The 25,270-nt window shown below is 36.9% G+C and overlaps 1 long non-coding RNA gene across 1 annotated transcript; it reads left to right on the top strand.

The window, feature by feature from the left end:
• Positions 1-252: 252 nt before the first annotated feature.
• LOC118351442 (uncharacterized) lies at positions 253-2,271 on the top strand. The gene is made up of 3 exons (XR_004806908.2): positions 253-318; positions 1,409-1,620; positions 2,002-2,271. It is a non-coding gene; the product is annotated as an uncharacterized LOC118351442 (long non-coding RNA).
• Positions 2,272-25,270: the final 22,999 nt, after the last annotated feature.

Below are 25,270 nucleotides of genomic sequence, written 5' to 3'. Positions count from 1 at the left end.
TGGTAGAAAGGGAAAAGATAGTATGTATATATACACATATGTATTTTATACAAATATATACATAATATACTATGTAATATATTTTAACATATAAATAATATATATTATATATGCATATATGTATAATCTTTATGCAATCACTTTACTGGTCAACTCCGGAAAACGTAAAGCTTTTAATTAAAATGTTTGGACACTGCCTGAATAGTTGTTTATTCACTCATTTCTTCATAAAACATTTTAGGATCTTCCTATGTGCTAAGCAATGTGATGATAATTAGAGGTTCACAGCCATCTTCCAGTTTTTCTTTTGGAATAGAGGTATGTATGTATGTATGTATGTATTTAAATTCTTCATATAGGAAAGAAATGACCTCTTTATGATGTGTTGCAAGTAACTTTTTGCCCTTAGTTTATCATAGGCATTCATTTAGGTATGTCTTTGATTCACATATACTTGAATTAATGATTATTTGACTTCTATCTCATTGAATTCATCAATCATATTTACCAATTGTGGATTCTGAATTTTAGTCATAGGGGAGATGTATCTTTGAGAACTTGAATAAATAGTATATCTAAAAAAGTTAATGTAAAATCTTAGATACATCATTTTATGAGTCTCTAAGGAAGATGACCATTTATGTCATAAAAGCAAAATAAAACAAAACAGAAACAGTTACAAGGTTTTGAATTTCTTTTTCTTTCCTTTTTTTTTTTTTTAAAAAGAATTTCATTTATTTACTTGAGAGAGAGCGAGAGCAAGAGAGATCACAGAGGGAGAGGAAGAGGGAGAAGCAGACTCACTGCTGAACAGGGAGCCAGCCCCATGTGGGGCTTGATCCCAGGACTTTGAGATCAGGACCTGAGCTGAAGTCGGCCTTTAACCGAGCCAGCCACCCAGGTGTCTCTGTTTTGAATTTGTATTACCCATAGAAATGAAGAAAAGAAAAAAATAAGAAAAGGGAAACATGAAATTATCAAATGATTAGGTTTTTGCTTTGTTTTTCACCAGAAGCATCAATGTTTTATAGAAATTTAAGGCCAGGAGTGTTTCTCAATTTCTAAGCATAGGCAACTTCAAAAAGTGAGAAGACTGGGATCCCTGGGTGGCGCAGTGGTTTGGTGCCTGCCTTTGGCCCAGGGCACCATCCTGGAGACCCGGGATCGAGTCCCACATCGGGCTCCCTGCATGGAGCCTGCCTCTCCCTCTGCCTGTGTCTCTGCCTCTCTCTCTCTCTCTGTCTCTCATAAATGAATAAATAAAATATTAAAAAAAAACTTTAAAAAAAAAAAAAAAAAAAAAAAAAAAGTGAGAAGACTAATCTTTAACTGTCGATTGTAAGAAGACTAGGTTTTTATGAATAAGGAGAGTGTGTCGCCCAGTCACTTACTTTCATGGAATATATAGAAAACCGTTTCCTGATGTGCCAGAGTAAAGCGGCCTCCAGCTCGAGCCTGCTACAGTAGCCACAGCTTCGCCCACATCGCATCTAGCTTCATCAGGCGTCCAGGTGCAAGCATTCTTCACAGTATACAGCAGTTGACAAGCTGAAGATAACCAGAACTTTCGTAGAAGTCAAAAATGTGGTTTCCAGCCAAGACACGAAGAGCAATGTCCACGTGAGCGACAACCCGAGACACCACGGGTGGGGAGTTAAAGTGAACCATCACCACTCGAGTGCTTCACAGTGACAGCAAACACCGGCTTTCTGTTGGTGGTGTGTGCGGGTGTGTGTACACGCACTTGTGCAGAGCGTGGGGGGAGCTAATGCGCTTCCATAGGGAGAAATATATCATTTTTATCTAAAGTCTTGCTTTAGATAAAATGTGCACACAAGTGAGCACATTTTTGTTCCTGACAGTAGTTTGCTCTGCTCTATTCAGCCCACATTCCTACTGTTCATTAGGAAGCCATAAATAGTTCAGTTTGTATAAAGAATAACACAAAGTTATTTTACTTCAAACATCTTTGAGAAGTATTTACTTTAATTGTCTCCCTAGGCTTGTGTAGGGTTGAAAGTGCTTGAGTGTCCAGCGCTAACATAGAAGATTCGGTGCCAGTTATGCCATTAAGACATTCAAAACCCTGTGTTGTGATGGAGTGGGCAGTGAGAGCCTGGGGAACTTGGAAAAATCATTTTGGTAAGCAAACATTTACGATTTTAAATGGAGAAGCTAACGGTTGTTTAATGTCAAGAACTATAAGACAGAGCATCTGAGCAAGATCAGGCGTATTATTATCGAATTCCACCCTAATTCATATTATTAAACTCTTCAGATCACTTTAATCTTATAAATCATTAAATCAGTTCCAGCCCATCCCTGACTCCCTCTCCAAATATTTCTAAACACACTTATTGCTCCCTATCTGCCATTTGCATGCTTTTGAGAAATGTGATGCCAGTTCTTCTTGGATCCAGTATGTCTATGTTGTTGATATTTAGGAGAAAAGATGAAAAGTAAGGAGAAAAATATCTGTGTAACATATCCTTTGATATTCTGATAATTTCCCATGTATGAAAAAAAATCACATGCTCAGGCATTTAAGAGCTAAAGTACAGTATTATAGGTAGGCTTGAAATTCAGATATATCAGGACTTCATCTTAACCCGATCAAACATCATACCAATTCAGAATACCCTTAGAAAATTGGGAGTATTTCTTCCAAATAAAAATGGAATAAACACATTTTACATACAAAGCAGTACCTATAATTACATTACTGGCCTCCTAGATTTAGATGTGAGCTCTGCTGCATAGCCCTTGAATTTTTATGAAAGCATACCATTGGACGATTACTGAAAAAAATGGTACTTTTATTAAATATTAAATTTAATACATTTAATGAATACATATTTAATAAGTGCATATTTAAACTGTCCTTTTGTATCAAATCAGTAGATGTTATATTTAAGAAAATATATTATATCTTTTTTACTTATTTTTATAATCATTTTAAATAATTTAAAAATGAAAACAATTACAGTAAAATAAATTGAGAGTTGATTTTATCTGACCACAAATCAATAAGCCAAAAGTTTAGCTATGTTACTTTCTCTTTTTCTGACAGTTTTGTGATAATCTATTAGGATGATAATGTAAGTCAAAATGTGTTTTACATATTTACACATTTTTTTTTAAGATTTTATTCATCCATTCATGAGAGACACAGAGAGAGAGAGAGAGGCAGAGACACAGACAGAGGGGGAAGCAGGCTCCATGCAGGGAGCCCGACGTGGGACTCGATCCCAGGTCTCCAGGATCACGCCCTGGGCTGAAGGCGGTGCTAAACTGCTGAGCCACCCGGCTGGTTTAAATAGACACATTTCCCATAGAAACTAAGGAGGATATATGTGTTCAGTTTCTAGGCAAGAGAAGAGAGAACTGGGGCTAAATTGGGAGAATCCTTTTAAATATGACTTGACAACTGCCACTGTATGACTATACAGTGACTCGATCAAATAGGCTGAGGGCAGTTCTTTGAGGTAATATCTCCAATTGTGGACTCATTACCCTGTAACTAAAGTGAGCCTCTCCTCATCCAGTAATACCTGTTGTTCCTAGGGTAGGGTGAAGAATAAGCACTAGAAACTATTGTAACTATATTCAATTCTATAATCTCTTTGTCAAAGACATCACAGCTCAAGAAGATATTTTTTGGCCATTCTGTCTACTGAATGGAGAGACTAAATGGTTCACTATAAAGCTTTCATTTATCTGAAGCACCTGAATTATCACTGTGACTCTTATTTTTTTTTTTTAAAGATTTTGCTTGAAATACACTGTGTGTTAGATGTAAAAGATAGTTTTGTTGAGTGAGAATATTATTTCTGCCTAAAAGGAAAACTACATATATTTTTTAGAAGATCAAGGTGTACCCATGGGAAATACTTTGAAGGCAGGAAAGCAATAGTTAACCTTTTCTCTGTTTTGGCCACAAAAAGGCATTTCCCCAGCATTAGCAACTTACTTAGCTGCAAAGTCTTACTATAAGAAAAAAGGTGGCCAAAATCTCATGGTTTAAATGGATATGGTTCTTAGGGACAAACAAACTCCAGAAATTACCAGATATTAATATCTCAAATTCTTATTCTACAGTAGCTATTGGTATATGAGAAATGTAAGGGCATGTGGTCACCCACTGGCCCTCTGAATGGACTTTTACTTTCTCTTAAGCTGGGTACTAAAACCCATACACCACTGCAGGATCTGTTGTTCTAGCAACATACAGAGACTTGGATGACTAACTCTCTACGCTAGCTGTTATGGGACTATAGCTGGTAGATAGAGTCTTGGTATTGACAGAATTTCCAATCGAATAGAGGAGAATGTTATATTTTAAGTAAATAAAGTGCTACCAAACTATAGAGTCAATAATAATTTATTTTGGGATCCCTGGGTGGCGCAGCGGTTTAGCGCCTGCCTTTGGCCTGGGGCGCGATCCTGGGGACTGGGATCAAGTCCCGTGTCGGGCTTCCTGCATGGAGCCTGCTTCTCCCTCTGCCTGTGTCTCTGCCTCTCTCTCTCTCTCTGTGTGACTATCATGAATAAATAAATAAATAATAATAATAATAATATATTTTAATTAGGATTGAAGAAAACTTCACAGAAATAGTGACATTTGAGGTGACCTTGGAGAATCAAGAAGATTTGAAAGATGATAGTGGGTAGTAAATAGAAAACTTTCTGAGAAGAGGAAAAAACACTAGAAAAATCCATAAGGTGCAGCAGAATTTGAAATTGTAGCAGAGCTTTGTTGTGACTTTTTTGTGATACCACAATTTATCTTTATTCATAAAAATTAAAAATTTTATAGTCTGCCACTTAATAAAGTAATACTCTAGTGTAAGAATTAAGATAGTTTGGGTTTAAAATAAATTTCACATATCTGTTATTATCATTAGGTCATCCTTTGTTTTATAAAAAGATTGGAAAAATTGAATGCTCAAAATTTAGTGTTAGGATAATAGACAAGAGTTAGCTTTTATTTAAAAGATTTTGTTTATTTATTCATGAGCGACACAGAGAGAGGCGGAGAGACACAGGCAGAGGGAAAAGCAGGCTCCCTGCGGGAACCCCGATGTGGGACTCAATCCCAGGACCCCACGATCACGACCTGAGCCAAAGGTAGATGCTCAATCACTGAGCCATCCAGGTGCCCCAAGAGTTAGCTTTTTTCCTACTATATTTGATATTTATTATAAGTCTTACAGAATTTTATTTAATATCAAATTTCTACTTTTCTATAATGTTTCTTTTATATTATCAGGAGAAGCAAATTGACAAATAATCATGGCATACAAGAAAAAAATATATAATTAGCTTCTAAAACTCAGAGTTTCAATCCCATATGCTAAAGAGTGGGGATCCCTGGGTGGCGCAGCGGTTTGGTGCCTGCCTTTGGCCCAGGGCGCGATCCTGGAGACCCGGGATCGAATCCCACATCAGGCTCCCGGTGCATGGAGCCTGCTTCTCCCTCTGCCTGTGTCTCTGCCTCTCTCTCTCTCTCTGTGACTATCATAAATAAATAAAAAAAAAAATTAAAGAGTGGTAATTATCCAAGTCTGATTTTGAAACTATTTGATAACAAATAGCTTATATTTATATTTTGTGAGAGAAAAACCAGTTTGGCCTGTTTTTTTGGCCTGATTCACATTTACTCCTTGGTGGATGAGATCATTGAAAGTGGGTGATAATTTACTGATGGACGCTAGGTAAGGCCATGTGTGAAATGCTAATGCCTATACTCACTGGTGTCAACAAATTGTGAAGAATGTGTGTAAGAGCCACGGGAATGATTGAGAGGCTGAGCATTCAATTCTTGATAAAATACCACAAGAGAATATGGAGAGATTGAGTAAACGACATAACTGCCTATATGAATATCAAAAACAATGCTGGTAAGGAAGTGAAATTATTTAGCTAGCCTAGCCTGAGAGCAAATTATTAGAAATGATAAATCACACATGATCTGATAAAGCATTTTTGTCTTAATTTTTATATAGCCTGTTAAAAGGAACCCTGTTTAGAGCCTGTTTAAAAGTATTAGCACACTTGCTATGTCTATGCACGTGATAGAGTTGGAAATGACAAGTATTTGGTCATTCTACACCCTTAGTTCCTTGTTGACGATTTTGAGAGTCATGCTAATATTTCTGGACACTTAATGTTTCTGGAGCTTCAAAAAGGAGCCATCATCAATTTGAAAGAAGCAATGTGGTTGGTTGAAAGTTTAGTGCATGTGCATGGCATGGGTTATTTTACTTGGTCTCTCAAATATGTACATGTTGTTCTTAATATCTTTTCTTGTGTACATGACATTATTCGGATACCAATCCTGATTAATACAATTTAATTTCCTGTGATTAACGTTTATTTCAGGTGGGAGTTTTCTTAAGGGCAAGCTAATGTGTAAATTTAATAATACTCAGAATCATTGTCAATTTTTGGTACCTGATTTTGCAAACTCATCCACATTTTGGACACACTTGCTTTTTTCTCTCTGATAATAAACATAACTACCATAGAATGATCACAGATAATTTCCCTCAAAGCATTATAATGTTAGGGTCATTAAAAATAGTTCCTTAAAAAAACAAAGTGATATTTGAACATTCTTCTACCTTTGTTTTTTAAGTTGCATCATAAAACAAATGAGTGGGGATGGGAAACAGAATCACAATCTAGACACTTTTTAGTAATTTATTGATGAAGAACTTCACTGACAGTTTATTGACTTGGACTTGATGAGTTGTTTTGTCATGTGTGCAGTCCAGGGTTCTATGTCTGATATGCACAGGAGATACATAGTGAGAGTAGATTAAGTTAGGTAGTAGAAGGAAGAGATAAAGTGAAAAATAAGAAATGAAATAAAAACATGAGTACAGGTAAAACAGAGTAAAAGAGAAGGGGAGATGTTTAAGTCAGCTATTTTTTTCTCTATTCATTATTCATATGGAAGCTTGATCTTCTAGATCAGAATTTTAGCATTGTAACATTTTTATACCTTTAAGGCAACGTCTAATCCACCTTCTTAATTTTAGGCACTACAAGAACAATGGGATAGAATTTTTATCAAATATCCCAAACTTCCTGGTTTTAAAATAGGAAGGGTAAATAATCTTAACCAGGGGCCCCTGATCTTCTTGAGGGTAATTTATATAAGATAGGTTATTACCATACATGGAACTGTTTCCCTTGATGTCTTTCAAGTACAAGTTGCCTAACAGTGCCTCAAAGCTTCTTCTAAGATTTTGTGACGATTTAGGAATTTCTAAAGTGGAATGGAAAGAAAACAAATAAAAATAAATAGAAAACATTTACTTAGACTCAAAGTATATACACATTCCATAGAGTATTTTTAACACATATACATATAATCAATAAGTTGCCGCTCTTCCTAATTTAATTTAATCTCAGATCATAAGAAAGTGATATTAGAAGTGACTAGCTCTGATTTAGGTGTGGTTTATTAGGTTTATTTAAAAACTTTTTTTTTTTGCATTTTATATAATATACTATTTTTTTCCACTTTAAGAAACAGTTCAAAGGCTTTCATCGTGAAGTTCATAACCCCAAATGCTCAATAAATATGTAAAGAAAACTAGCTAATGCTAAGTAGTAAAGTTCTTCTAGTTATAAAACCAGCAGTTTTGGCCTCCAAGCTATCAAATGTATTTTAGGTATTTAAAATCTATCAAATTATTTATGTCTGCAAAATAAGAATGATTGAAAAGAAAGGAAAGAAAGCATCTTTGGAAGAGCCTGGAAAGAGCCTTTATGATTAGGAGACTAGGAAAATAAAATCTTATAATGTACACCAGAGATATTTTTAATCTGTGTTAGAATATATTGTGGTCTAAGATTGGTTCCATTTGAGAAATAAATTTGCTGTATAAAAATTTGTAAAACATCCTGTTTATTTTGCACTTAAAATTTCACATGTCGCCAGCTAACATGACTTTAACTTCTGTTAACACATAAGTTCTAGTAGACTTTTTTTGAGTTTTCTAATATATGGGCTGTCAGTTTTGCCTCTATTCTTTTCTCTAGTTTTTAAGGTGAATTTTATAACTAGATCAAGAAAATATACAGGCTAAAATTCTCAGCTCAAATTCCAAAGACTTTTCAGCTTCTGATGAAATTGAAGTAGATTGTATAAAGAGAAAAGAGAGTTGAAATGTATGTGGCAAAATGAGAAATTTGGTTGTTCTCCAACTTTAGAGATCTCCTGGCTGATATTCTTTTGGAGTAGCTCAGGTGATATGAGTAGCTAAGATTTTTGGAACCATGTAAACTACTTACCTGTATGAAAAGTTACTTTGTAGGGACATCTGGTGGCTCAGAGGTGGAGCGTCTGCCTTGGGCTCACATCATGATTCCAGGGTCCCGGAATTAAAGTTAAAATATGTTTTCTAATTCCATTTTGCTGATCCAAAGAAAAATCACTTACTTATCTCAGATTCAGTTCCATTTTAGAAAAATAAGATAATTGGGCCACCTGGGTGGCTCACTGGTTGAGTGTCTACTTCTGGCTCATGGCGTGATCCCTGGGTCCTGGGATCGAGTCCCATATCGGCTCCCTGCAGGGAGCCTGCTTCTCCCTCTGCCTATGTCTCCGCCTCTCTGTGTGTGTGTCTCATGAATAAATAAAGTCTTAAAAAAAAAAAAAAAGGAAAGGAAAGCAAAAGAAAGGATATGTGCTTAAGACCCTAAGGTCTTTTGAACAGCAGATATTTTCTAAGGGGCAGCCCCGTTGATCTTAATGAAGGACCTACTTGCCTCATTTGGGACTTGATCTTTGCTGATCTCTTACTTGGAGAATATTTTGCTGAGGATAAGGATTTTTATTTTTGAACTTAGCAATTCCTGGTTCCTGTCTATATCTGTCTACATCTAGATCTAAATTATGTTAAACTGGGACTACTTTTCCCTTAGTGAATCTTTCTCTTTCATATGATGAATGTCTAGAAGAAGTAAGGTACAACTTTCAAAATGCAGTGTTGACATCTCCTTAATTATCCACAAGAGCATTAAGATCTTTTTCTGTCTTTCACATTCCCACAGATAAATTTCTGCAACACTTCCGTTAGCATATACCAGGTGTCTTTTCTTCACGGTCCCTCAGGCCCTCATCAACAGTCTCCTTGAGTCCCTGTCAGTTTATAATAACCATTTTTTCAATGTCCTTCCAGCTTCTGGCCATGGTCTGGTATGAAAGCAAATGTCACATACTTTATTCTATTTTTTTCATGCAACTACCCCACATCTAGGAACCAAATTCTGTTCCAGTTATTTATTGCTGCATAATGAAGTACTCCAACATCTAATAGCATACAATGACAACCATTAAATTTTGATAAAAATTCTGTGGGTTAGGAATTCAAGCAGGCTACAGCAGGGATCTCATCTGTTGGGCCTTCTCTAGAGACGGGCAACGGCTGGAGATGGCTAGGACAGTTTAACTAGGGCCATAAGTTTGCAGTTGTTTTTTTTTTTCCTCCCTCTTTGAGATCTACTGGAGTTGAAATATCCAAGATGATTCCTTTACTCACATGCCTGACAGCTGGGCTGGGATGGCTATTTTTCCATATGGTCTTTTTACCTGACTAGCCTGAGTATTCTCATAACATGGTAGTCCAGGTTTGTTAGTTTTTTTTTTTACATGGCTATTATGATAAGTGAACATGTCAAGAGTCCGGTATAAGAATTTTGGGACTTCAAGGCTGGCCTTGAATTCCCACATCATTGGTAATCAGGCCCTATCTGATCATAGGGTCAGATCAGATTCACTGTTGGAGGACACTCCACGAGGATGTGAGTATCAGGAAGCATGGCTCACAAGGAGGCTACCTGGAGACTTAGTTACCACAATGCCCATTGCCCAGGTAAACTATGTGGCCAGAGGCCAAGCAGACCACAGAAATTATAAGGGCATTTCTGGGAAGCTAGAATTTAAAATTAGGATAGAATCCATGAATTTAATTTACTCCCACCACTGCACAGTTTTCATATTCTCTCCTTCAGATTACAACATACCAACATTCATTCTATTGGACTTGTGTGAATTCTTAATGATCTCTGGCAAATCTATATACATTTTGTAGATATCAAGCTAAGAAATGTTTGATTTTTTTTTCCATATGAGGCTGTCTTACAAGTTTTTCTGATTGTTGTTACAAAAGTTAATGATTTGTAACATTACAAGAATTTTAATTCAATCCCAAGATTTAAATATGATAATTTCTCCCTTCCTTCAGTTTTTTATACCATGTTGTTCCATGGATAACATGTATGATTAAAACTGAATCAGTTTGAAGTATATTTGAAAATTCTAGCCTATTTAAAATTTTGTATTGCTAGCCTCAAGCTTTAAAAACATTGGCTTTTTCTCTTTGTTAAGTCTGAAAAACTGTCATCGACCAAAACATATTTTGGGAATTCTAAAGAGATAAATGCTTTCTGTACGTTAAGACTTCAGCTTTGGAAAGAGTAGAATCACATGGGACAAATTGTGTGGGATATTGATACTCTGTTAGTAGAATAGAGACTCAAAATACTCTTTGAGTATGTCATTATCAGCTGAGACATTCTGGGCACAGCATGGAACACATACTGTGACTAACGATCCCAAGGATAAGAAGTGTGGAACAGTGCATAAAATGGTATTTGAATACATAAACCTTATGTCGCCCATCAAATTTGAGCAGGAATATTGTGTCTAGGAACATGAAACAGACCACCCGTTTATAGGGTCAGGGAACCGGAAAAGAAAAGATAAGATAATGAATTAGGAGGGAAAAAAGGAGGCAAAACACAAAGCACAGATGGCAAATGAAGGATGAGATAAGGGGAAAAGAGGGTGGCAGTGATGCTCCAGTTACATGGTTTTGTTTTTCACATTTTTAAGTGAGTAAACTAGGATAGATTATTTTAATAGTCTGGTCATAGTTTGTTTTCCTTTCCTTTTTCCCGTCTGTGTACATCAGCTCAAATTATTTCCATATTGGGATAAATGGCACTGATATAGACACAGGTGGGGGGAAATGGTTCTTTGCTAGTGTTTCTATAATTCAAAACAGAAACAATCCTTCTCCATCCACCTTCTCCTTTTCTTCTTTGGGTTCTTTAATATCTTCTTCCAGGTTTCTCCAGATTGTTGCAGCTACAGCTGCAAAACACACACTGAAGAGAGCACATCCATTGGGAGAAAGAGAGAAGTAGAGAATTATCATGTGATCTGGTTGTGAATCCTTTTTATTTTGATGGAGACAAAGCTCTTTGTTTCCTGTTTCTCTTCCTTCCCCCATCTTTCCTTCCTCCCTTGTTTCCTTCCTCCCTTGTTTCCTTCCTCCTTTGTTTCCTTCCTTCCTTGCTTCCTTGCTTCCTCCCTTGCTCACTTACTTGCTTTCTTCTTTTTATTGGTCAGTTCATTTTTTCTTTTTCTTTTTTAAAGATTTTATTTATCTTAGAGAGAATAAAAGATAAAGAGGGAGCCAGAGAAGGGGGAGGGGCAGAGATGGAGGGAGGGAGAGAATCCCAAGCAGACTCCAACCGAGCGCAGCGCCCGACGTGGGGCTCAGTCTCACAACCCTGCGGTCGTGACTTGGGCCGAAACCCCGACTCCTCTCCATTTTCATTCTTGCCTACACAGGAGCACACTTCTGGGGGCACGAGGAAACACCAGCAGGCCTCATGAATGATGAATGTTTTCACAGAGAGAGGGGAACAGAGGTTACATTTAACAAATGAAAATAATCCTGATAATTGTTTTATAAGTTTCATATCCATTAGGATCGAAGCTTAAAATCGAGTCCTGTGATGTCTATTCCTAGGTTAGAGCAGAAGGTGTGATTAAGAGAATTTCCCTTCAATCCTCTGTTTGACAGAGTCAGTGGTCAGGACCACACAGAGCAGCTTAAGTTGTTGGAAGTAAACTTTTAGAAGGGAAGTGATTAAACTGCTTTCCTGCAAATATGAATTTTTGGAACTATTTCCTGAAAGAGATCTACACTCTACAGGGTCCCTCTAATAAGACCACAGCTGGCAACCTGGGTGTTTTGCCCCAGGCGGCGTGCCAGAGAGGCCCTGCAAGGTACCAGGAGACAAATGAGCCCCCTGGAGCCTGTCACCCCACGGGGCCACCCGCCCTGCCTGGGACCGCCTTACGGTCGCTCACTGCAGCTGTCAGGCTGCGCCTTTGCTCCTCAGGGCTCCTCTCAAAACAATATCCATCCAAAGGTGTCAATTAGGTTGTACAGGTGGCAGCAGCGCCACTTTTATGAAGAGTTGTTTTTAAATATATGGGAAGAATATTGATAACGCCCATTTAAATATTTATGAAGGCAAAAACATGACCCATGTCCTGGAGGAAGATAAAACTGCTCACAAAATCAGAAAGCCCCGGACAGAACAAAAGTACCTCGAAGGTGTTAAAAAATTATTTCCTTACCAAAAAAAATATTAAGGTCTGAGAAAAAACCTAGGGGAAGAATAATCAATATGAAGGATAGAATAATAAAAAACGTGAGCAGCTCTTTTAAAATTGTCATTATGCAGATTCCATAAAATGTGCGTAATATTTTGAATCTCCTTGCTCTTTGGATCTAGAGAACTTATAAAAACATAGACAAGTATGTTATGTAAAATAGAATTAGGAGAATCCGATGTTAAAGATGCTCATATTTCTTCAGGTGGCTGACCAAGAGAGACCATATTATGTCTGAAAGAGGTGTTTTAAAGATTAAAAAGAGCCTTTTGTTACTATAACATTTGTGCATATTTATTGTAGAAAGAGAAAAATAAGCAAAAGTAAAAAAAAAAAACTCTATTATGATCACACAGATATTTTCACTTTTAAAACCTTGTTTATATCCTCAATGAATTTTCTGTATATTTCATGTCGATTTAGATTTCCGTATGTCTACACATAACGTGTACGCGTAAAACGGGCTGAGGCTGCCGAGCTATTGGGTGGCCTTGCAGGTGCGGCTGCGGGTCGCGGTGGCGCGTGTCCGTGGGCGTGTCCGTGGGCGTGTCCGTGGGCGTGTCCGTGGGCGTGTCCGTGGGCGTGTCCGCGGGCGTGTCCCCCCGGGCTGCTTCGGCCCAGCATCGCCCAGACTCTCGCTGGGGTGTGGCTTGGCTTGGCCCGACGGGGTGCAATGCAGGCTCCTTCGCTGCGTTTATTTGTCGTGGCCCTTAGGGCCCTTCCAACCTGGAAGAGTCTCACGGTTCTGTTTCGTTTTCGTTTCAAAGGCTCGTCAAGGAGTCCGGGCCGGTGCCGGGCGAGCCGTGCGCAGGGCCTGGCGCCCCCGCAGCTCGGGACCCGCCCGCTGCCCCCTGACTCCGCCGCGGCCGCGCCACCCCGAGGGCAGCGGCCCGGTCACCCGCCCGGGGCTCCCCGCCCGATCCCCGCCGGCGGCCCCGGCCCCGGCCCCGACCCGCTGGCGTCCCGACCCCGACCTCGACCCCGACCTCGACCCCGACCCCGGCCCCGCCCCCGCCCCGACCCCGGCCCCGCCCCCGCCCCGACCCAGGCCCTGACCCCGACCGCGACCCAGCCCTAACCCCGGCCCCGACCCCGGCCCCGACCTCGCCCCGACCCCGGCTCTGACCTCGACCCCCGCCCCCCCCAGACCCCGACCTCAGCCCTGACCTCGACCCCGACCTCGCCCCGACCCGGCTCTGACCTCGACCCCGACCCCGGCCCGTGGGCGCACCGACCCGACCCGACCCCCACCCCCCTGAACGCTGGTCCCAGGCGCCGAGTGCCCTCGGCCTCCTGACCTTGCTGACGCTGCTCTCTGCATCTTTCTGGTTTTAATGTAATCAGACTTATCCATCTGTTTTTAATGGTTTCTGGATCTCACTTCTATACCGAGGCTTTCCCTACCCCCCCAAATCAATAACTTTATAGTACAAAAAATTAGAAAGTATTTAGATCTTCATCCCATTCGTAGTTTTTGCCAGTGTCTGATACGAGGCACAAGTCTAATCTGGTCTTTTTTTTGCAGGTTGTACCTGTTTGGACGCCATTTATTAAAAAGTCTATCTTTAGCTTAGTGATCTGAAAGGCTGCCTTTAACATATACTAAATTTCCAAAATGTGTGTGGTTATATTTCTGGCTTTCATGTTTTATGTCTTTTCATATGTCAATATTATTAATTTTTGAGACCTTATGTATGATACAGTGTATTACCTGGTAAGGCTAGTCCTATCTCATTTCTTTTAAAGACTTCGTCCTGCTGTTTCTACTTAAATATTTTTTCCATATGAACATCAGAATCTATTTGTTTACTTCCACAAAAATACCTGTTTGTATTTTGTAGTTTATTTTGAATTCATAAATTATTAAAGATAATTGATATCTATAAGACTTTGATTCCTTGTATCAAACAGCATGACAAATCTTTACATCCAAGTCTACTTTTGTGCCCTTCAAGAGCATGTTAGAGTTTTTTTTACATAAGAATCATTCCTTTTAAAAGGACTAATGTCTGTTATATGTTTTATTACTCCCAAACCTGTAATTTGGAAAGCGTGTCCATATATATAACCTGACATTAATACTTCCTCCTCTTTCTGATGGGCTAGCATACCTTTACAAAATGTCTTACTTTCTTCATTTCCTGCTGTCTCTTTTCTTTTTCAAGTGTGCTTTGTCCAAACAGATCATTGCCATTTGCTTTTAATTTATTATATGTTTGAAGCAAGACTTTCCATCATTACCTGTGTTAACTTTCCCCTATGTGTCTTCTTTTTCGAAAGACATCTTTATTTTTTAAAAACTTTTTAGAGACATCTTTACTTTAAAGTGAAGCTGAGCCATGTTTTAAGTCATATAAACTCCACTTTGCTTTTTTTAAGATACAGACTTGCCAGGTTAACTTGAGAATTTAATACCTTAAGATATAAATTGATTTTGTTCTGAAACAAAAACGTCTGCACATTTTTAAGCCCACAAATAATACTTTTAAAAATTGTTAAGTATGCAGTGGAAAATAAAATAAACTATGCTCACATCTTGTGTCGGTTGTTATTAGAGAATCTGGTGCTATTACTAAAAATTATAAATGTATTATAAAGTAAAAATATGGACATTTTAGCAAAAATTAAATTCTATTGTTTTTTTAGGAAAACAGTACAAATATTGAAATTATCTTTAATGTTTTCAGTTTTGATCCTTTTTAGTTGATCTGGGAAAATAAATACTGTTCCAGAGGCAAGTCATAGATAGAACTAACTCTTGACAGTTAAAGTAATTCATGAATGTCTATATTTCCTAGTTTTCTGTAAGAGTGTATATGGTAGAACATTTCTGAGTTCTGGAGAACTAAGCTATTCTAAAAGGATTGTTTAAAAATCTAAATAAACCAATACCAAATGGAACATAGTGTAGTAAAAGAAATTAGGCAAAAAGAAAGACATTTTAAAAAATAAAAATAAATTTTAAAATTGTGACTTAAATAGTGAAATAATCTAGTTGTCAAATACAGAAAGAATAAAAATATATGACTTAACTGAGAGCAACTATAAAAACTAAGCCACCAATTATAGCAGAAAGCACATTAAAACTAATATGAAAAATTTAAAGTAATTAGTGGACAAAGAAAAACTGGTACTCATAGCAAATACTTTTAGCAATATGAGATCTCATTTTTCAGATAAAGGAACGAAGTCTTAAAAAGGTGAAGGTCACTTGCTCAGAAAATCCATCTTCTTATTTGAAAATAAGTATCGAAATTTTCTGAAAACAAGTCTAAAATAATTTTTACTAAAACATACTTCATGATTTAAATGTATTACATGTGAATAATGCTAAATGTCCTGAAATAATGCTAAATTTATGCACAAGTAACTAATGATATACTAGTTTATTGAAGGGAAAAATTATATTTAGTACTTCTAAAGTAAGCTTAATTTCTTTACTTAAGCTAAACATGATTAATATAATATTGTTTTCAACTTTTTTTTTTTATTAAAATTGAGATTTGAGAAAGGGTCACCTTACAAATTCATTCCATTGTAATGAATAAGGAAAATTAACAATACTGAAGGGATCATATAAATGAATATGATGTTCTAAACAGGAGATGGAATAAATGTATAGAAACATTAATTTGTATTTTCCTAGGGGAGAGAAAGGAGCATACATGTTCAAGTGTTCAGTATATGGAGACATGATATTTAATATGCTTTGGCAATATACTATTAGCCCAGGTAGTATTTTTTATCTACAAAATAACTTTTTTTGTGAAAAAGCCCATTATATTGACTTTTTAAGACTTTACTAATATGTAACCATCATAGAAGTAAAACTGGGAAATACAAAATAAAAAAAGTAAATGGCTCATAATCTACTCAGAGATCATTAGTTTTTTACATTATTGTGCTCATCTTTTTAGACAGAGACGTAGACGTTTTTGTCCTCTAAATAGATTCCTTTCATAAATACTGTTTTGTAGCTGTGTTTTAAACTTCTTTTCATGTATTATTTCATCTGTGCTGTAATTTCTATTTCTGGACCATTTAGATTTTGTTCATGGTTTCACATTATAAATATTGACATGAACACCCTATAGCTAAATCTGTATCAACTGTCCTATAACTATAGTTTCCAAAGTTGCTAATATCTATCAGCTTCGTAGTATTGCTCTTGTTTGTGGTTTCAGGTGAAACTTCACTGCCTAATGTGGCAGGATTTGGCATCCCTGGCATGCTCAACTGGGACGCTTTGGATACTTCCATTAATCACTAAATATATTAACGTGTTGAGTACTATGTGTAATGAGAGGCATCATATATTGAATGCTTAATGGCATCTATGTGAGGGAGGCATAAAAAACTAGAGGTTACACGTGAGGTTTGTTTTACTCAACAAGACTAAGAGGGCTTACCAGATCTTTCCCATGCAGACTTCTGGAGAAAAATTAAGGAAACTTTCTAACTGATCTTCAAATGCTCTTTCTTATGTTGTAGACAAGTTCATGGAAAGGAAATATTCAAAGCCACAGGTCAGTTTTCTACCACATTAACCAAGGTACTAGGTTTTTAAAGTAGTAGGTTAGCAATAAAGCTCCTTCCCAAATGGGCAATGGAGACTAAAACAGTCAATGAGTGGGGAGACAGTTGTGTGCATCTGTGATGTACTAAAGTTAAGACTTTTGATCTTTTTTTGGCTTCCGTGACTTACTAACACATCCTTGTTATCTCATTATTGTTATTTCAGCTATTTTATGCATCAGAAACTAAAATCATATGCTGATTATGAGTTGGTTTAAAAGATTTAGATCTAAAAACAAATTAAAAATACATGAAAACTTGAATAAAAAAATAATTCCAGGATCTTCAGATCATGAAAATAAGATCATTTATACTGGAATAAGCTGAATTCTATCACACTGCAGGGAGTTCTTAACGTCTTTGATGAATGAGAACTGTGTATTTTAGGTCATCTGACATGATTTTAGAAATCCTTGAATTGACTTATAATGAGGAATTGGTTTAAACAATTGGAAATACAATCTTCATCACAGGTTCCAACTTCCTACAGCTTTGAATAATGAAAAATGCTCTTGTTATTGATTAGTATGAGGGTTTGTTAATATTAGGGAAAGAAAAAGGTATAATTGGATTCACTTTAAAAAGAAAATTGCTGAGAGAGGGGAGGTATGTAGATTGTAATTGCTCTAATTCTAAAGAAATCTAAATTCTTCCAAATGCTTAGTAAAATGAAAGGTGGCTTCAATTTAATGTGGAAAAATCCTATTATAACTATGTCTATTAAAACATAATAGACATATGGAAATGGCTTGCGAGTCAACTGAACTTCTATATGTAATACATTTATGGTATTCTTGTAAAATGCCAACATCAAAAGTAGTCATCTACTATGTTACTTGGGACTCTTTTACATATAGACATTATCATTTAGGATTGCAATTTATTCAGAGTGGCTTATATTAGAATTAATTTTGATACTCAAATAAGCTTTCCTCCACCTACCTTTCTGTTGGCCACAGGGATTGTCCTGTGCTATTTCAGCTGAGTTAGTTAACTTTTAAAGAACAGAAGATTTTCTTTGTTTAACTTATTTCATAGGGCTTCAGTGCTTTACCTACACCCTTTTAAGGAATGCTGAGACTCGTGGAGATTTCATGTACAATTATGCAGTGTGATTAAGTCTCACTAAATTAGAATGAGTTCACTTTCCAAAATCTAGTTGAAGGGATGTGGAAACAACATTACATTTTTAAACTGGTCTGTTTAGTCCTTAAAGATACAGGGCTATCACTGCTCTAAGACTATGAGTCTGAGAAATTATTTTTAAAAATTATTTTAAAAAATAATTATGAGAAAATGCAAAGGTAAAATACATTTTTAAATGACAATTTGACATACTGGAGTAATTATGGAACGATAATTAGACTTACTATCCTCTAAGAACCCATGACATCAAATAAGCATTTGTGAATATTTCATAAAAATATTTAAGCAAAAGGCCCTTAAGACACCACTATGTGGTTTACATGTGAAAACATGTTACCACATGAAAAATTTCACTCTAAAGTTTCCACCCAAAACTGAAGGGCTATGCATTGAGGCAACAGCACAGGCTATGCCGTCAAGGTCAGTGATGATGAGCAGCCTGGGTCCTCTTCCGTATTGAAACCATAACCAAACCTCCCAACTTTCAGATGCAGGGAAGAATGCTCCACTCAGTGGGGCCAGGAGAAACTAAAAACATAAAGAAAAGAAAGAAGGGGAAAAGGATGTTCTTCACATAGAAGAGTTATGAAAATGTGTGTTTATTATCTGGATAACATTTTCACTGATGTTATTTGGAGAAACAAAATTACAGCATAAAGTATATATAATAAATACATCAGTGTGTGATAGGTTGACTTAGTTCAATTAATCCACCTTTGCTCCGAGACCTGGCATGTTACTGAAATTCACTGTCCTAAGTTACATGAAACCTGTATTCTCTCTCCGCTTCTCCTCTGTAAACAGGTTTTGGGAGTCTCGCCTGCAGCAGCCTCTTACCTGAGCTGCTCTTTTGACCTCAAATTCTTCGCATGGCAACTAGACTCTCAGGTCATTTATCTTTCCATTTATCACTCTCTGGCTCAAAAATCTTTTAATGGCCTCCCATCACCCTTACATCAGTGTTGCCAGATAAAATATAGGATAGGTGCTACACAGCAAGGAGGAATATTGTATTATTGTAGTACTTGTATGAGATGAGATATTTTATAATAAAAGTTATTTGTTGTTTACCTGAAATTCCAATCTGCATATATAGTTGTAATATATCTGTATCTGACAGATTCACTAAATCTGTCACTCTAATCTAACCGGTAAAGCAAATCCTTTTTACTGGACTACAAACCTTGCTCTGAGGCCGGCCTGCCTTGGCTGCCGTCATCACTAGTCTCTACCACACTCTTCTCTACTCCTTGTTTTACAAACTGCAGGGTGACCCCTTGGCAGATCCGGAGATCAACTTATGGTCTCTATTTGTATTAAAAAAGAGAGAGAAAAAAAGAAAGTACAGTTCTCCCCCCCTTACTGGTAGTTTCGATTTTCGCAGTTTTGGTTACCTGTGGTTTCAGTTACCAGAGGTCACGCAGCACCCAGAAGCAGAGGATCCTTCCTCTGTCACACTGTCGTCAGTCTACATCACCGTGACTATGTCGCTCACCTCACCTTATCTCATCACATAGGCATTTTATTACCTGATATCATCACAAGAAGGGTGAGTACAGTACAGTAATATTTTGAGAAGGAAATTTTGAGAAAGATCACATTCACCTAACTTTTATTTCAGTATATTGTTATAATTATCCTATTTTATTTTATTATCATTGTTATTAGTCTCTTACTGTGACTAATTTATAAATAAAATTAAACTTTATAGGTGTGAACATATATGAAAGGCCATAGTATATGTTAGGGCTTAGTACTCTGCAGTTTCAGACATCCATTGGGGGCCTGGGGCATATCCCTGCAGGATGGGGGGGCTGCTGTAATTGAAACAGAGATCAAAGTGTGTAACATGTGGGAAGGAAAACGTTTCATAACATTCAAGTCACATATGTGTCCGTGTGTCTGCGTCTGGATGGGCACTAGAAGACAGTATAAAACCAGTTAGGTACAGTGGGTCAGAGTCAGGTATTTTGAAAGCCACTCCTAGCCACGTTGTCGTCATTCACTCATTTCCTCAAACCTGAGAGTGCAACTGCTTTCCTGCTTCTTGGACTTGCAAGTGCTGTTTTCTCTGCCTGGTATAATTATCTTCACAATACCTTACTCCTTTCATGTATCTGCCTCCTTGTCATCCTTTGGTTCTAAACGGAAATGGCACTTTATAAAGAGGCTTAGCACAGTGGCATCTGCTGGGTATGGAGAGCCTGCTTGGCCTTCCTCTAATGATCTGGGGCTCACAAATATTTTGAATGATAACTCAGTCTCTCTCTCTCTCTCTCTCTCACACACACACACACACACACACACACTCAATTTTATCTGAATTTATAATCAAAGAAAAGTCAGTGCTTTTCTGAGTAGGTTCTCTATGACACAATGTCACTTTTTTGAGGTATATTTCAGCATCCCTCTTTTTAAAACACAGTCAGAAATAATGAAATCTAAATAGAGGAATCTGCTTCTTTAATTATTTTGGTTGATCTAATTATTTACATATTTGTTACAGTGTATAAGTACCTGATTATTGGAAAGTGGCCTTCTGTGGCGTGTTCTGTTTTTAATTCACAAGAGGGATTCACATCTCTTAAAATGAAATAATTTGTAGAAATCTGTTTTAAGGATCAGAGAAAAATTCTTCTTGAATATGCTTACGTGGACTAACAGCATTGATTTGATTCTAAGTGATACTTATAAAAGCCTTTGCATAATGTCACTCTTTTCCATTTATACAGACTTCTAAAAAATGAGCATGCTTGTCTTCCAGCTACTAACAACAGATGTGCTTAGCATAAAATATCAGAAGTAGATTTTGCAGACTGTAGCTAAGATCTAGTAAAATTGGAATGAAAATTGGCCTTCAAGGGAGCTGTCTGCTATTTTCTTCTGCAAACCTGTTTCTTATTTTCCTTAGAAGTGAGGGGAAAAGGATGGGCTTGCCGTCCTGCTTCTGCCTAAGCCCTGCCTCTGCTTACCATCTTTTGCAAGAACTTTTACAAGAAAGTTCAAATTGGTCTTTGTGTTAGAGACCTTGAACAAGAGGTTTTTAAAAAGAGTAATCTCTTATGCTACTTTTATCTGAAGTTTTAAAATTCAATTGCCTTTGTCATAGAGTTACCAGCCATTAAGCATCCCTTCTAATTTTTTTTTTCTAAAAATTACTCTGAATTTAAGCAGAAGCAATAGGGGAAACTGAAAAGCATATGAGACTGCTTCTTTTAATTTATGACAAAGAAAGCTATTGCACATGCTTTTTAAAAATATTTATAAGTACTTTTCTAAAATATTCTATAGCACCTCAATTTTCCTTTTAATAGCAATTGTGAGAGGTTTTCAAGTTTTTAAGAGCAATATTTGAATCTACCCTGATGTTCTGGTATATTACATTTGTGTTAATAATTTTGGTAATACACTGGTTATTAACAGCAGCTTACATTTCTATAGAAAATGCAGTTTTCTTTACTTGCTATTACTTCAATTTCTTGTGCAATTTCTGAAGCAGAAATTTATTCTATTAAATTCTGAAATATTATTTTTCTCAAAGCTTTGTAATATGTTTTGTTTGTGAAATTTTAACAAACTGAATTAAATTCTTAAGCTATTTTTTTAAAAATCTCTCCAAGGCTTGGTATTTTTTTAATAATTTTTTTTTGGTTGGCTTTATTGAATTATATGAAACAATAAGCTCTTTATTAAATCTCTTAATCATCAGAAAGCCTTGTGTAGACATTTTGCAAGCAGATAAAAATAATCTTTTCTTATAGAATTACAAGTCTTTATTTCAAGTAGGAATAATGACATTTTGTTTATTTTTCAGATTTATCATACTGTACATATCTGGAAATACTATGCAGCTGAAATACCATGCAAAGAAATTGACCATACCAGTGTGTACCCCAATTTTTTGTGGAACTGATTAGTTTTGTAATACTTGCATGATGACAAACCAAAAGTTTGTTCCGTATTGATGCACAAATGAAATTTATTCTTGATTTGCTACTGCAGAATGCATTTTCAAAACTAGCCACTATTTGAAAAATTGTTTCTGACTTGTGGTTGGCCAGAAGTCTTGATTGCAGAACAACCTCAGTCCTGAATGTAGGGCACTAGGCAGCTGTTATTTTTTTCTGAGAACTTGACAGTTGCAGTAGTTTAAAGCCAAGTCTTGATGCTCCGCTACATTAGTTATCCTTCTCTCCCATGTACAATCGCTGCCATTTTATGATGGTTGAGCATCAAGCTCACTCTTATCCTGGGTGAGTGCACCACTGAAATCACAATAGGGACCAAAAAAGTTTAAGAGCCCAACATTTTTTGGTGATCCTGAATTCACATTTTAATATAAAAATTCTTTTGAAAGGAAAGTAGTGACTAAAGAAACTAAAGAAACTGATATTGAAAGCAAAAATATGTCTGTGTTATGTTTCAGTTTTGAGATTTCATCTGTAAGTTTTATGTCCCCAATACTTGGTCTGTGTTGTGTGTCATGCAACACTTTGAGAGTCTTCTAGATACGATTTTCATCATGTTATGTGGTTTTCTTCATGTTCCCTTTTCTCTGTCTTTTCTTCATGTGCTGTGGAAGTAACCAAGTTCCGTAGTAAGTAGCTGTGGTGATAAATTTGCATGTCAGGGCTTCCCTGCGATGTACTGAAATGTGTTCTTCAGCATGTTCAGTTGTACTATTCAAAACACTAGGAATTCCCTAAAGCCTCCAGAAGGGACGTGCACACTGGGATTATTTTAACTCTAATACTTTTGCTTATGCCAGTAATAAGATGAATTGGAATTGTTTTCAAAACATCAGGAAGCATATGCTGATAGCCTCTGTAGGTCAATTGTCATTTCATGCTTATGGTTGAATGGAACAAATTTAAATATATGGGATTTGGCTTGGCTTTACTAGATTTGCAGAGGATACTGTCTGGTTGATGTAACCACGGTGGCCATGAGAATGTGCCTCTCAGATCTCCAGCTGCTTAAGGGAGCTTAAGTGTCCAAGACCCTGGAAACTACCCTCTGAAATTCACATTGCTGCTTGTGCCAATGGGCTTCCCTTATGCTGCTCCCTGTCATGATTGAGCATGGCGGGGGTACTGAGGTGAGGTGAGCATGTCCCTCGGACATGCTGAATAATTTTGGCTTAAGGACTCACAGACTGCCTTTTATTAGAACTACATGACAGTCTGAGATGCCCCACAATAATTCAATCTGTCATTCACTAGAACCTTCTTTCTTTTCCATTCATTTTCCAGCAGCCAGACTTATATTATGGCCTGGTAACTCTGTATTTCCCCCCCCCCCACCTCTTGTGCCTTCTCCTATGAGAGTTCTTTCTTATTTAATCCGGTTTTGGGGTCTGCTTCTCAGAAGACCCAGGCTCTAATACAGAGTCTTCTCTAAGACTGAGAAGTCTTAAAAAGAATTTTCTCCATGAACATGTAGATCTATTAATTTGCTATTATAATTGAATGCATGCTTGGTACAAAATAACCAAGGAAATCAGAAATAATTTCATAAGCAAACTCAAATAATTTGGTGAGTAGACAGGCTAAAATTATAAACTAAAAGAGGTCTTTTTTATACTTCCATATCTAAAGATATAGTGAGAAAATGTAGAGCTTACCTTCACATCACATAAATTAACAATAGGAATAAAGGAGTTAATGCTTTAAAAGATTTTTTGCAGTGTGATTGGATTAGCATGTAATCCATGTAATTAATATAATCCATTAAATATTAAGTTTATCAATGAGTTCTAATATCGAGATTGTAATGGTATCTTCACATGGTTTTATTTTCGTGCTAGAAATCTAGAGTATCACTAGACTATAGATCCCTCAGTAGTCTAGATCCCCTTGAGGAGAGAGATTATGATTACTTTATTTTGTATTTCAAGTACCAATGAAGGCCAAATTCAGAGAAAGTGCACAATGGCTGTTCTTGCACCTTCTTACTCAAACTATTGTCAAGGCCAGCATTACTGACATTACATGAGAACTTGTTAGAACTTCAGAATTTAGGGTCCCCTACAGACTCTACTGATTCCAAGTCCACACTTCTCAGGATCTCTAGGTGGTTCATGTGCACGTTAAAGTGTGAGATGCCATGATTCAGAAGACTTGTCTATCTAGTGTTCATTCTTTCTACATTCTTCTTCCTAAAATAACTGTAGCTGTAATCAGGTTGTCTTATCTGCCTCACAGCCACTTGATTCAGGGAAAGCTAGCAGCATCTTTAGCATCAGGGGAGAAGCTACATTTATTTAACCTAGTGGTGGTCGGATCCTCTTTACAAATGATTTATCTATAGGCCAAATGGGAAAAATTCTCTGGGGAGAGCACTTCTGGGCAAGGTATTATTTAATTCAAAAAGAGAAAATACCCTTTTCTTTCCTCTGGATTTTGCTGTGTCTTTATGAGACTTATAATACTCTCTTAGCTTCTTTTCTACTTGCCTGATAATGTAGTCAACTGAAAGAAGTTGGGACCATGAAACAAAGAGGGCTCTGACTTATTTTCAGAAACATTTTTCATCAGTGGAAACCAAAACCGTATTGACCTTTTTTCAGTCCAATTACTCGGCCACCTTTTTGAGTATTCGATAAGGGTGGTCCAACTTTCTTCTGGAAACCTGTCTCCCACGGCCTGAGACTCTAGCCTCTGACTCATTTGAATACTTCTTAAAATCAGCCTTCTTTACTGCCTTCCTTACATCTAGGGTGCTACCTGAGGATAGCTTGTATTCAAGACATTTAATAAAAATCAGACAATTATTTCTGGAGAGTTCCCCCCTAAATTCCATTTCCTTTCACCATCACCCCTTGCGTGGGAGATGAAGTTATTCTAATTTGTTCTATAATCAAAGTTGGTATATATTTCACAAAATAGTGATTTATAAGAAATCCATATTTGGCCATTCAATGACCAAAATACACCGCTCATGTATATTTGGTCTTTATCCATAGTTTCCCAAACTTTCAGAATTTCCTGAGTGATAAGAGCAATGGGAGCATTTTTTGGTATAATATTCGGTCTCTTGTGTTTAATTCCTAAAATAGCTTTG

This window comes from Canis lupus, chromosome 18 (genome assembly GCF_003254725.2).
Source record: "Canis lupus dingo isolate Sandy chromosome 18, ASM325472v2, whole genome shotgun sequence".
Taxonomy (NCBI): Eukaryota; Metazoa; Chordata; class Mammalia; order Carnivora; family Canidae; genus Canis; species Canis lupus.
Note: the sequence above shows the minus strand (reverse complement) of the source record. Positions and strands in the feature narration are given on the sequence as shown.